We start from the raw sequence: 10,662 nt of genomic DNA, 5'->3' as shown, positions 1-10,662 counted from the left end.
TTAGAAAAGCAGGTTCTCAGGTTCCGTAGCAAATCTACTAAAGTAGAAACTCAGGGTGTTGGGACCCAAAATCTGTGTTTTAATCAGTTCTCCAGATGATTCTGATATACCATAAAGTGTCCAAATCATTGGCCTACCCAACAGCCAATCTCCCTTTTTACTACTAATGTATTCCTTCTTCTTTGTATGATAGCAACATGCTCAGGTCTTTCCTCCGGTCACTGGGGACAAGTTGTGATTGGTAAGCCAGTCTTGTGAATGCTATTTACCTTTGCCAGGATTGGTACAGGGGAGGGCATGCTAACTACTTCTGGACAATGAATAGTAAGAGAAGCCAACTATTTTCTTGTGGGAAAGATTCTGCTCCCTGGTAAAACAGAGAGCCGTCTCTGTGAAGAAAAAGCTATTTTCGCACCAACATATCACCTGCTGTCTGCTTATTGCATGAATATAGATAGCTGTGTGATGTCTAGAATAGCACCTACCAAATTGCAGCTAAAAAGAGAAGGCTGAGAGAGATGCAGAAACACCGATTCAGTGGGCCGATATTGCAGAGTTCCTGAGCAGACCTGGAAAACACCTGCCCCAGAGTTCTTGGTAGGTAAAGTAAAACACCGTTAGGGTTTAAGCCATAGATGGTCAGGTGTTCCTTTATTTGCAGTCAACACATCTTAAATGATAAAAACTGTGAATGCTGACATTTTGGCAGACATCACACCAACTGCAATGGATTCTAAAGGGATTGCCAGCTAAACTTAGTTTTAGATATCCTATGGCTCATAAATAATTATGAGGAAAGTATCCAGATTTGGAGATTAATTTTATAATCCAATGCCCACATTTTCTAATTGTGCTTCAGATTGAATGAATTTTCAGCGCTGTGGCAGAGCAAGGGATCGGTGGTGGCATAAGGAGAATGGAGGAGAGAAGGCCCATCTGGTGAGTGGATATAATGAATGACTTTCTTCTGGGGTGGAGAACATGGCTGAATTCCAGTGAGCAAGGCAGCAAGGGAATTGAGATAAGCTTGGGGAGGGAATTGGGCAGTGTTCATGAGGCGCTGGGATCTTAAATGCAGAGGGTGGTAACAGCAGATTTTCAAGCAGGGAAGCAACATATGCGCTATGGGAGAAGAGGGGAAAAAGTTATTGCCTCTGTCTGGAGGGATTGGAAAAGGCAAATTTTATTGTTTTATTTTATACTAATTAGCATTTTATTTAATTAGGTAGCTCTTTTGGGGGTCCCCAAGACCACTCCCTTGCTAGAAGAACTCAGGGACTCAGCATGGAGTCGAAGTTACATCTAAGATTTATTAGATCAACACAGCAAACACACCCAGCTGGATATGTAAGGGGAAAAGAATACAAGAGGAGTCTGGATGATACACATTCACCTTTCTATGCTTCATCTTTCCTGTAAGTGGTCACACAGAGCACATTCTCCCTCCAGCAGCAAAAATGCACCAACACGTGTGTGACGTTTCTGCTCAGGGAAGCCCATTTGAAGCTGGTCACATAGACATTCTCTGCCTAGAAACTAGCAAAATTCCAGACTCCTAGCAGGGGTTCAGCATAAAATACATTGTATGTGCAAACTGCCTAGGCCAAACAAAACAACCCTATCAGGTAGAGAAAGTCTCGGAAGCCAAGTCAAGTGCCAGCCAGGAGCCAACCTTGAAAGCAGATTCTTTCAAAGATAGCGGCTCCAGGCCTGCTGTGTTAACTGTTTTCTGCACAGTAGATCACCATTTAATTAAGAAAATTAGCAAGCATTATTCTTACACATTACATATTTAGTTGGTCAAAATATTTCAAGTTTATTTTGTAATGATGTCAGGCTGATGTATATGACTCATATAGTATATGACTCACATAGTAAATAAGAAAAAAACTTGACAAAACTTTAATATCTCTATCAGACACTAAAAGCCTAGAATGATATATTTAACTTTAGCGAATGATATTCATTTTGCTATTCCTAAAGGTTATGTTAGCTGGCATTGGTGTAAAGAGGTAATAGTCATGGCATTTGGGTAGGATATTGTGTTTAAGAAGAAACTGATGAAAAATAAAGGGTTAACATGAAAGGTATATGTAATTAATGTCAGAACTTGAGGGAAAGTGTTAGAAATGAATGAAAGTGGTGATATGATGGAAGTCAATAATGAGGATTTGAATTTGGAATTTTTTGGCAAAGTTGGTTATGTTGCTATTGTAAAGCGGTGGAGTAAGTCTCCTCACTTTTAAGTTGGAGAGAGAACTACTATCTCCTTTTATTTATGTTTCTCGGGTTTGCTCAACTTGCAGAAATAATGAATGTTCTAACAAGCAGAAACTAGATTTTACTAGGTGGTTACAAAATTAAATCAGTGTAATCCACTTTCCAGATGGTACATCCTTCTATAATTTCTAGCCAAGGCCCAGAGTTTTTGGACCACAGATACTTTGAAGAAAAATTGTTTTTCTCTCTATTCAGTGGGAGGAAAAGCTATTACTTCCAGGTATCAAATATGAGATTATGGTATCAATGATAAACTCTGAGCAGTGTAGTAGTATGGCCTAACCCCATAACATTTTTTAATGTATCTGTATACATATTAAATCTCAGAAAGAGTCCAAAAGAGCTCTCAGTTCTTCAATAAAATATTCAGTCTAAGTTCTAGTTGTGATCCTGGAATATATAACACAAGTTAAGGAGACATAGTGATTGTATATAACTATGCCGTTATCCACATGGTAGCTACTCATGAGGAACTGATAGTCAAGCACAGTTTTGTTGTCTTTTCGCATTTATCCGGAGCATAGTCGATATCGTTATGGGGAGGAAAAAAGCCATTATCTCAGTTAATCTTTTTGAAATCTAGTTCACAGGGCCGGCCTGGTGACGCAGCGGTTAGGTGCGCACGTTCTGTTTTGGCGGCCCGGGGTTTGCCAGTTCGGATCCCAGGTACAGACACGGCACCGGTTGGCAAGCCATGCTGTGGTAGGTGTCCCACATATAAAGTAGAGTAAGATGGGCATGGATGTTAGCTCCGGGCCAGCCTTCCTCAGCAAAAAAGAGGAGGATTGGCAGCAGTTAGCTCAGGGCTAATGTTCCTAAAAAATAGAAAAAAGAAAAGAAATCTAGTTCAAAACCACAGATTTTCAAACGGTAAAAATTACAGTCATGAAATGCTCTCTCTGCCGTCTTTATAGGATGCTGTACGTCGGTAGAGAAGGGTGGCTCTCCAAGGAACTGAGACAGATAGAGTGCCTACAAAGTGTCAAGGGCTGCGATAGTTACTTTTATATGGTAAACTACTTTAGTCCTCAACAAGACCCTAGGGAATAATGCATAAACTTATTTTATTATTGAGAAAAATCACAGCTAGAGTGGTTGAAGTGAAAGGCTCAAGTTCATATGGTTTTAAGTAAAACAGTTGGGACTGAGTCACAATCTCTCTTGGTCAATAGTTTAAGTTTTCGTTCACTACAGTGACTGAGAAGAGAGACCTGGCATTTATATGAGTGAAACAGAATTTTTATTCAATAAAGCATGAATACAAAGATTAAAAATTTCTCTTCAGAATAAGACAGGTAAAAGGACATTTTAAATCTCAGTCTTAGAAAAATGTGTCATGTAGGAAGTCTTGAAGTATTCTCTGCTATCTTCCCGCTATCACATTTTTCTCTTCTTTCCCACACCATTATTCACTTCATATTCACACATGACACAACTAATAGTCCAGCACCGTCTTACCATCATTTCACATTTACCTGTAACACATTCAACAATGTTATGGAGAGAAAAGAATCATATTCTCATTTTGTTTCATTCAAAGCTAAGTTCTAAAATATGGATTTCCCTCCCTGCTCTCATGTTTTATTTTCAGCTGAATTAATTTCCTCGGAATTGAAAATAGTCAGCGGTCTCTCTAACGCTAAAGCGCTCTTCACTGTGGCTGTCAGTAGAATGAGGTAGGGGTAAGAATACGAGGAACAGAATCCAGCTCCCTGTGACTATGGACTTCAGCTTTCCCGACAATCACCTGCATCGTGGTTAAAAAGGAATATTCAATGGTTTGAGACTAGCAGTAGATCTAGAATTGCTCATTTTTTGATTAGCAATGATCAAGTCTGATGTATGATTCCATTATACTTTGAGAAATATTACCTCAGGGCAAGGAGCTATCAAATGTTAGAGGAGATTTTAACTCAGACAGAGCTGAGAATTCCACTGAATCATTGATGTGTGAACAGGGCTAACGCTTTGAGAAGGGATTATGGGATCACAGATGTCCTGAGATGCACAAAATCAGTTCCACAAAAACCAAGATCTGCTTAGTTTGGTAGGGTCCCATTCCTCCTGCCTGATAAGCAGACCAACTGGATATGGCATGAGATGAGCCATTAGGTGAGAGCAGAGATGCAGAGGCTTATCGAAATCTTTGAGGAAGAAAGCAAAGTTGTTGATAACTGAAGTGAAGACTTTACTAGGCAGCTTTAGTGTATAGGCCAGTGAAAGGCACAGAGGGAGAATGAGGGGCCAGTTGGTGGCCTAAATAAGCAATCACTTTATTCTACGCTTCCATAGAAATTTAGTCTAAATTCTATTCAAGTGGATGAATAGTATTGAGCTTGGATAATGATCCTGAAAACTTAGTAGGGTTTTTAATCTATTATATACTTAAAGGGTACTCAAAATTAACGTATGTGTTCATTTTTTCAGTTAACAATATGATATCTACTAGATCTCAGAAGAACTTTTTTTTTTAGTGAGGAAAATTGGCCCTGAGCTGACATCTGTTGCCAATCTTCCTCTTTTGTCCCCCCATCTCCCCAACGCCCCCCAGTACATAGTTGTATTCCCATAGTTGTAAATTCTACTGGTTCTTCTATGTGGGATTTCACTTCAGCATGGCTTGATGAGCAGTGCTAGGTCCCTGCCCAGGATCCGAACCATTGAACCCCAGGCCACCAAAGTGGAGCAAGTGAACTTATCCACTCGGCCATGGGGCCGGCGCCCAAAGAACATTTTTTTAAAGAAAAATTATTCTCTGTAGACATGTAAGATGGAATCCCCATTAGCCTTTAAAATAGTCACTTAGAAGTTTTATAGGATATTAAATATAAATAATATATATTTTTTATATTTCATATATATATATATACACATGTAATTTTGAGTCCTAGTTAATAGAAATCCCTTGGATAAAGACTAGCTTTTCTCATGACTGATCTTTGAAATAAAAATGTGATAATGCTGCTTTCACAAGTTTAGTTGCATTTTTATCAGTCTTATTTGAAATATTTCAGGCTTCTCTACACTTCGAAGCACTGATTGACAGGGTACTTACTGTGTTTCAAGAATGTCACCAACTTTCAAAGTTGCTGACAGAGAACACATATGTCAAAATCTCCTGCCAGACTATATAAATATCTTCTTAAGTACAAGTTTTCTTCAAGACCCTCCATCCTTCCATTTGCCTCTTGCTACTAGACAAATTAAAAAAAAAAGAAGAAAGCAAAGATCACAATACCAAATAAAGGAAGTATGATCCACCTCTGTTGTGGGTGTTATTTATATGGTGTCCTTTGTTAGGTGGAGTAGTTAGGGTGTTAATTGTTAGAGACAAACACTGGCACGTTATTAGGTTTGTCTGTATTAAGAAAGTTTGGTAGCTCCAAATTCACACCAATTTTGACCCAGCTAGGAAGGGCTAATATGGCATCACTATTTATTTATTTAGTTTTTGTTTACAGCTTTATTGAAGTAGAATTAAAATAAACTAAATTACATATATTGAAAGTGTATAGTTTGATCAATTTTGACACATGTATACACCCATGAAATAATTATCACGATCAGGTTAATAAACATAGTCGTCACACCCAAATCCCTTGAATCTTTTGGTAATCCCTGTGTCTCCCCTACTCCCCGCCACCATCCCACCGATGGAGCAACCACTGATGTAGCAGAGATTAGCTGGCATTTTATAGGATTTTATGTAAATGATATCATATAGTATGTACTCTTTTTCACTGGCTTCTTTCGTTCAGGATAATTAATTTGAAATCCATTTGTGTTGCTGCATGGACCAAAATCTCATTCCTTTTATTTTTTGGAGTAGTATTCCAGCGTGTGGATATATCACATGATGTTTACCCATTCACCTGTTGATGGACATTTAGGTCGCTTCCAACTTTGGCTACTATACATAAAGCTGCTATGAATATTTGTATGCAACTGTTTGTATGAAAGAAGCTTTCGTTTTTCATGGGTAAATACCTAGGAGTGGAACGTTTGGGTCATATGGTAGATCTACGTTTAAATTTATAAGGAACTACCAAATTGTTTTCCAAAGTAGTTGTACCATTTTATATTTTCACTAGGAGTATATGAGAATTCCAGCTCCTCCACCTCTTCATATCCTCACCAATACTTGGTATAGTCAGTCTTTTTAATTTTAACCAACCTACTAAGGATGAAATGATATCTTTCTGTGGTTTAAATTTGCACTCCCTGAATGACTAAGGAACATCATTTCATGTGTTTATTAGCCACCCAATGGTCTTCTTGGTGAAGTGTTTGTTCAGATAGTTTGAGGATTTATTTTTATTAGTTTTTTATCTTTCAATTATTAATTTGCATTTATTATATTTTCTAGATGTAAGCCCATTGTTGGATATGTTTGACAAGTATTTTCTCCCAGTCTGTCTATGGCTTGCCTTTTCATTTTCAAAACAGTGTCTTTTGAGGAGAAAAAGTTGTTTTTTGATGAATTTATAGCTTGTGCTTTTTGTGTCCCGTTGTGAAATCTTTGTCAAACCCAAGGTCATTAAGATTTTCTCCCACATTGTCTTCTAGAAGGTTCACAGTTTTAGCTCTTATGATCCATTTCAGCTAAATATCTGTTTACAGCGTGAGGTAAGGGTCGAGGGGTTTTGCATATGGTTATCTGAGTGTTTCAGCATCATGTGGTGAAAAGATCATACTATGCCAACTGAATTGTGTTGACATTTTTGTCAAAAATAAATTGACCATATTTATGTGGGTCTATTTCTGGATTTCCTAATGGATTCCATTGATATATTATTCTGTCTTTACATCAATAATGCACTGATGGACTATTGTAGTTTTATAGGAAATCATAATTAGGTTATGATAGGTTTCCAACTTTGCTCTACTTTTTCAAAGTTGTTTCAGCTATCCTAGTCCTTTGGAATTTCCATATAAATTCTAGTATCAGCTTATCGATTTCTCCAAAAATATCAGCTGAGATACTGATTAGAATTCCATTAAGTCTGTGGATCATGTGAAACATGTGGATACAGAAGGCCAACTGCATACATTGTACTATACCATTTTATATAAAGGACTTGAGCATCTGGGATTTTGGTATGTGTGGGGGTTCCTGGAACCAATTCCTTGTGGATACCGACGGAAGGCTGTCTTAACAATATTGAATCATGTGATCCATACACACAACATAGCTCCTTATTTATTTAGATCCTGTATATTTTCTTTCAGCAATATTTTGTACTTTTTATTGTACAATCCTTGCGCATATTTTGTCGAATTTCTTCCTAAATATTTTAAATTTTTGATGCTATTGCAATTGGTAATATTTAAATTAAATTTCCTAATGTTAGCTGTTAGTATATAGAAATACACTTAATTCTTGTGTATTCACTTAGTATCCTGCAATCTTGCTACACTTACTAGTTATTTATTCTGTTTGCAAAGTGAATTGTTTTAATCCATACCATGGAATAGTACCCAGCAATGAAAAGGAATGAACTGCTGATATAAGCAACAACCTGGATTATCTCTAGAGATTTATGCTTAGTGAGAAAAGCCAATTCTAAAAGGTTAAAATTTTATTATTCCATTTATATGAAATTCTTGAAATGACAATATTATAGAAATGGAGAACAGATTTGTAGTTGTCAGGGTATAAAAAGGGGATAGAGGTTGGAGGGAAGTGGTTGTTCCTATAACAGGTCAGCATACAGACTCCTATAGTGATGGAAACATTCTGTATCTTGACTGCATTAATCTCAATGTCCTGGTTGTGGTATTTTACCATAGTTTCGCAAAATGTTAGCATTGGAGTGAATAGCGTAAAGGTTACATAGGATCTCTCTGTTATTTCTTACAAGTGTATATGAATCTACAATTATCTCAAAATAAAAAGTATTATTGAAAAACTCTTCTAGGTCTCTGTTTAATATGTCTATCATTTGTCTATCTTCTTTAACACATGGAATATAATTATAACTTTTAATGTCCTTTTCTGCTAATTCTCTCATCTGTGTCATTTTGGGATCTTTTTTTTTGTGTATGTGTGAGGAAGATTAGCCCTGAGCTAACATCTGTGCCAGACTTTCTCAGGTTTGTATGTGGGATGCTGCCACAGCATGGCTGATGTGCAGTGTGTAGGTCCATGCCCAGGATCTGAACCTGCGAACCTTGGGCCACTGAAACAGAATGCATGGAAGTTTAACCACTCAGCCACAGGGCTTGCCCCTTTTTGGGGATTTTTTAAATGGAATTTTCCCCAGTATGGGTCATATTTTTCCTATGCTTTGCATGCCTGCAACTTTTTGATTGGGTTATAAAAATTGTGAGCTTCACCTTATCGCATGCTGGATATTTTTGTATTCCTATAAATATTCTTTTGCTCTATTCTGGAATGTAATTAAGTTATATGCAAATAATTTAATCTTTTGACACTTGTTAAAGCTTTGTCAGGTGGGATTAGAGCTGTTTTTATCCTGGGGCTGGTTTTGCCCCAAAGCTTAGACAATACTTTTCTGAGTGCTTCAGCTCACGTACTCAGAATTATGAAGTTTTTCCACTCTGACTGGTGGCGACACTAACTATTCTGGCCCCATGTGATCTCTGGCTGTTGTTCCCCTTAGTGCTTTTGAGTAGTTGTTTCCCTGGCCTCAGGAAGTTTCACCCACGTGCGTGCATTTAGTATATTCAGCTGAAGGCTTAAGCGGAAAACTGCAGATCTATGGAGCTCTTTCTCTGTGATGTGAGTCCTCCCCTTTCAAGTACCCTCTGCCTTGAACTCTAGGTGCTTTGGTCTCATTGGTCCACCAACTCCACTTCCCCAACTCAAGGAAACCACTAGGCTCAGTTCTCATCCCCCTCCATCCCTATGCTATGGCCTGAAAACTCTCCTGACAGTGACCTGGGGCTGTTGGGCACATCTTCTTTCCTCTCACTCCATGATCACCGTCCTGCTCTGCCTGAGAGCAATGTTTGAAACCATTGTTTTATATATTTTGTCCAATCTTTTACATGTTTCAGGCAGAAGAATAAATCTAGTCACTGTTACTATATCTTTGCCCGAAGTGGAAGTAATTCTCCACTCTGTCCGTTTATTAGCCTAAAATACATGACTCTGTGGGAAAGCTTAGTTCATAAGAATCTTTGGTCCCACAGAAAATATTGTCATTGGCTTCTTCTATTTAAATGTTTTTTTTTATTAAAAAAAAATAGTGGACTTAGGAAAATCTTCTTTTCCTTTTAATGCTTCTCTGGGATAAAGTGTTAAAAATGCAAAACAAAGTTGTAGTGATGGTAAGGCAAGATTCTAGAGGAGAGAGATGAGAGGGAAATAATTTGATTTTAGGAGAATATTTAGAATATAACAAGATAGTTGTATTAAACTTTTTCAATGTATTTTAAAAAGATAATGATTTTGATACTAGGAAAAAGGAAGTTCTTTTTTTCAACATTGAAGTATGAGGTCTATGTACAACTTTAATAAAAGCCTGTCAGTGAAACATGAAAACACCAACAACACTAGCCTGTTCCACATTCTACCCACGTGTGTAGGTAGAAGAAGTGACAGGGTCAGACTATGGCAAAAACGTCATGAGGGCAAAATGTTCCTCCTTCTGTGTTATTGTTCTTCTTTCTACTTCTTCATCCCCAGATGCCTTCGAAGAACCTCTGAGTCATACCTTGATTATTTTCCTGATGACCTCTCCTTAATCAAGTCCTACCCTATCAATGTCCTATTCCTTAGATCCAATTGAAGAGCAGGAATTGTGCTGATATTTTTTCTGAGCTTTTATATACGAGAGTATTGTGTGGAGAGACAAAATTGAGACATTCTCCATGGAATATCTTATAGGAATAATATTATGGGAAATAAGTTATAGGAACAACAGTGGTAGAAGGTAATCTAATTTTATAACTGCAAATGCAGATTTTTCTTCCTATTTTGATAGTGTCTATACAATTCATGTGGTACATATCATATGCTTCCTGAGAGATGCTACATTTCAGAACTAGCAAGAACTTTTAAAAACATGTAGTCTCACTTTCTTTAAAGAGGAGCAAACTGGCTGCAGATTAGTTAGGGAGGGTTGTTCATTTCACACCATTCAGGGCTTTACTCGTGCTGGAACTCCAGGTTTTTTATTTTCAGTATATTTTTTCTTTCTACTATATTATGCTATCTTCCATGTTCAGTTATATTCTTTGTTTAAATCCTCAGCTCTTGAAGTCTTTAATTTCAAGCATCTCCCTTACACTTATTTTATATCTTAGAGTAATTAACTTTTTAAGGCAACTTTTACTGAGCACTTTGTATGTTCAAAACACTGAGCTAAGGGGCTGGCCCTGTGGCCCAGTGGTTAAGTTTTGTGTGTTCCACTTCAG

The sequence above is a fragment of the Equus quagga genome, chromosome 17 (genome assembly GCF_021613505.1).
Source record: "Equus quagga isolate Etosha38 chromosome 17, UCLA_HA_Equagga_1.0, whole genome shotgun sequence".
In the NCBI taxonomy this organism is placed as follows: domain Eukaryota; kingdom Metazoa; phylum Chordata; class Mammalia; order Perissodactyla; family Equidae; genus Equus; species Equus quagga.
This window is presented reverse-complemented; position numbering follows the sequence as displayed.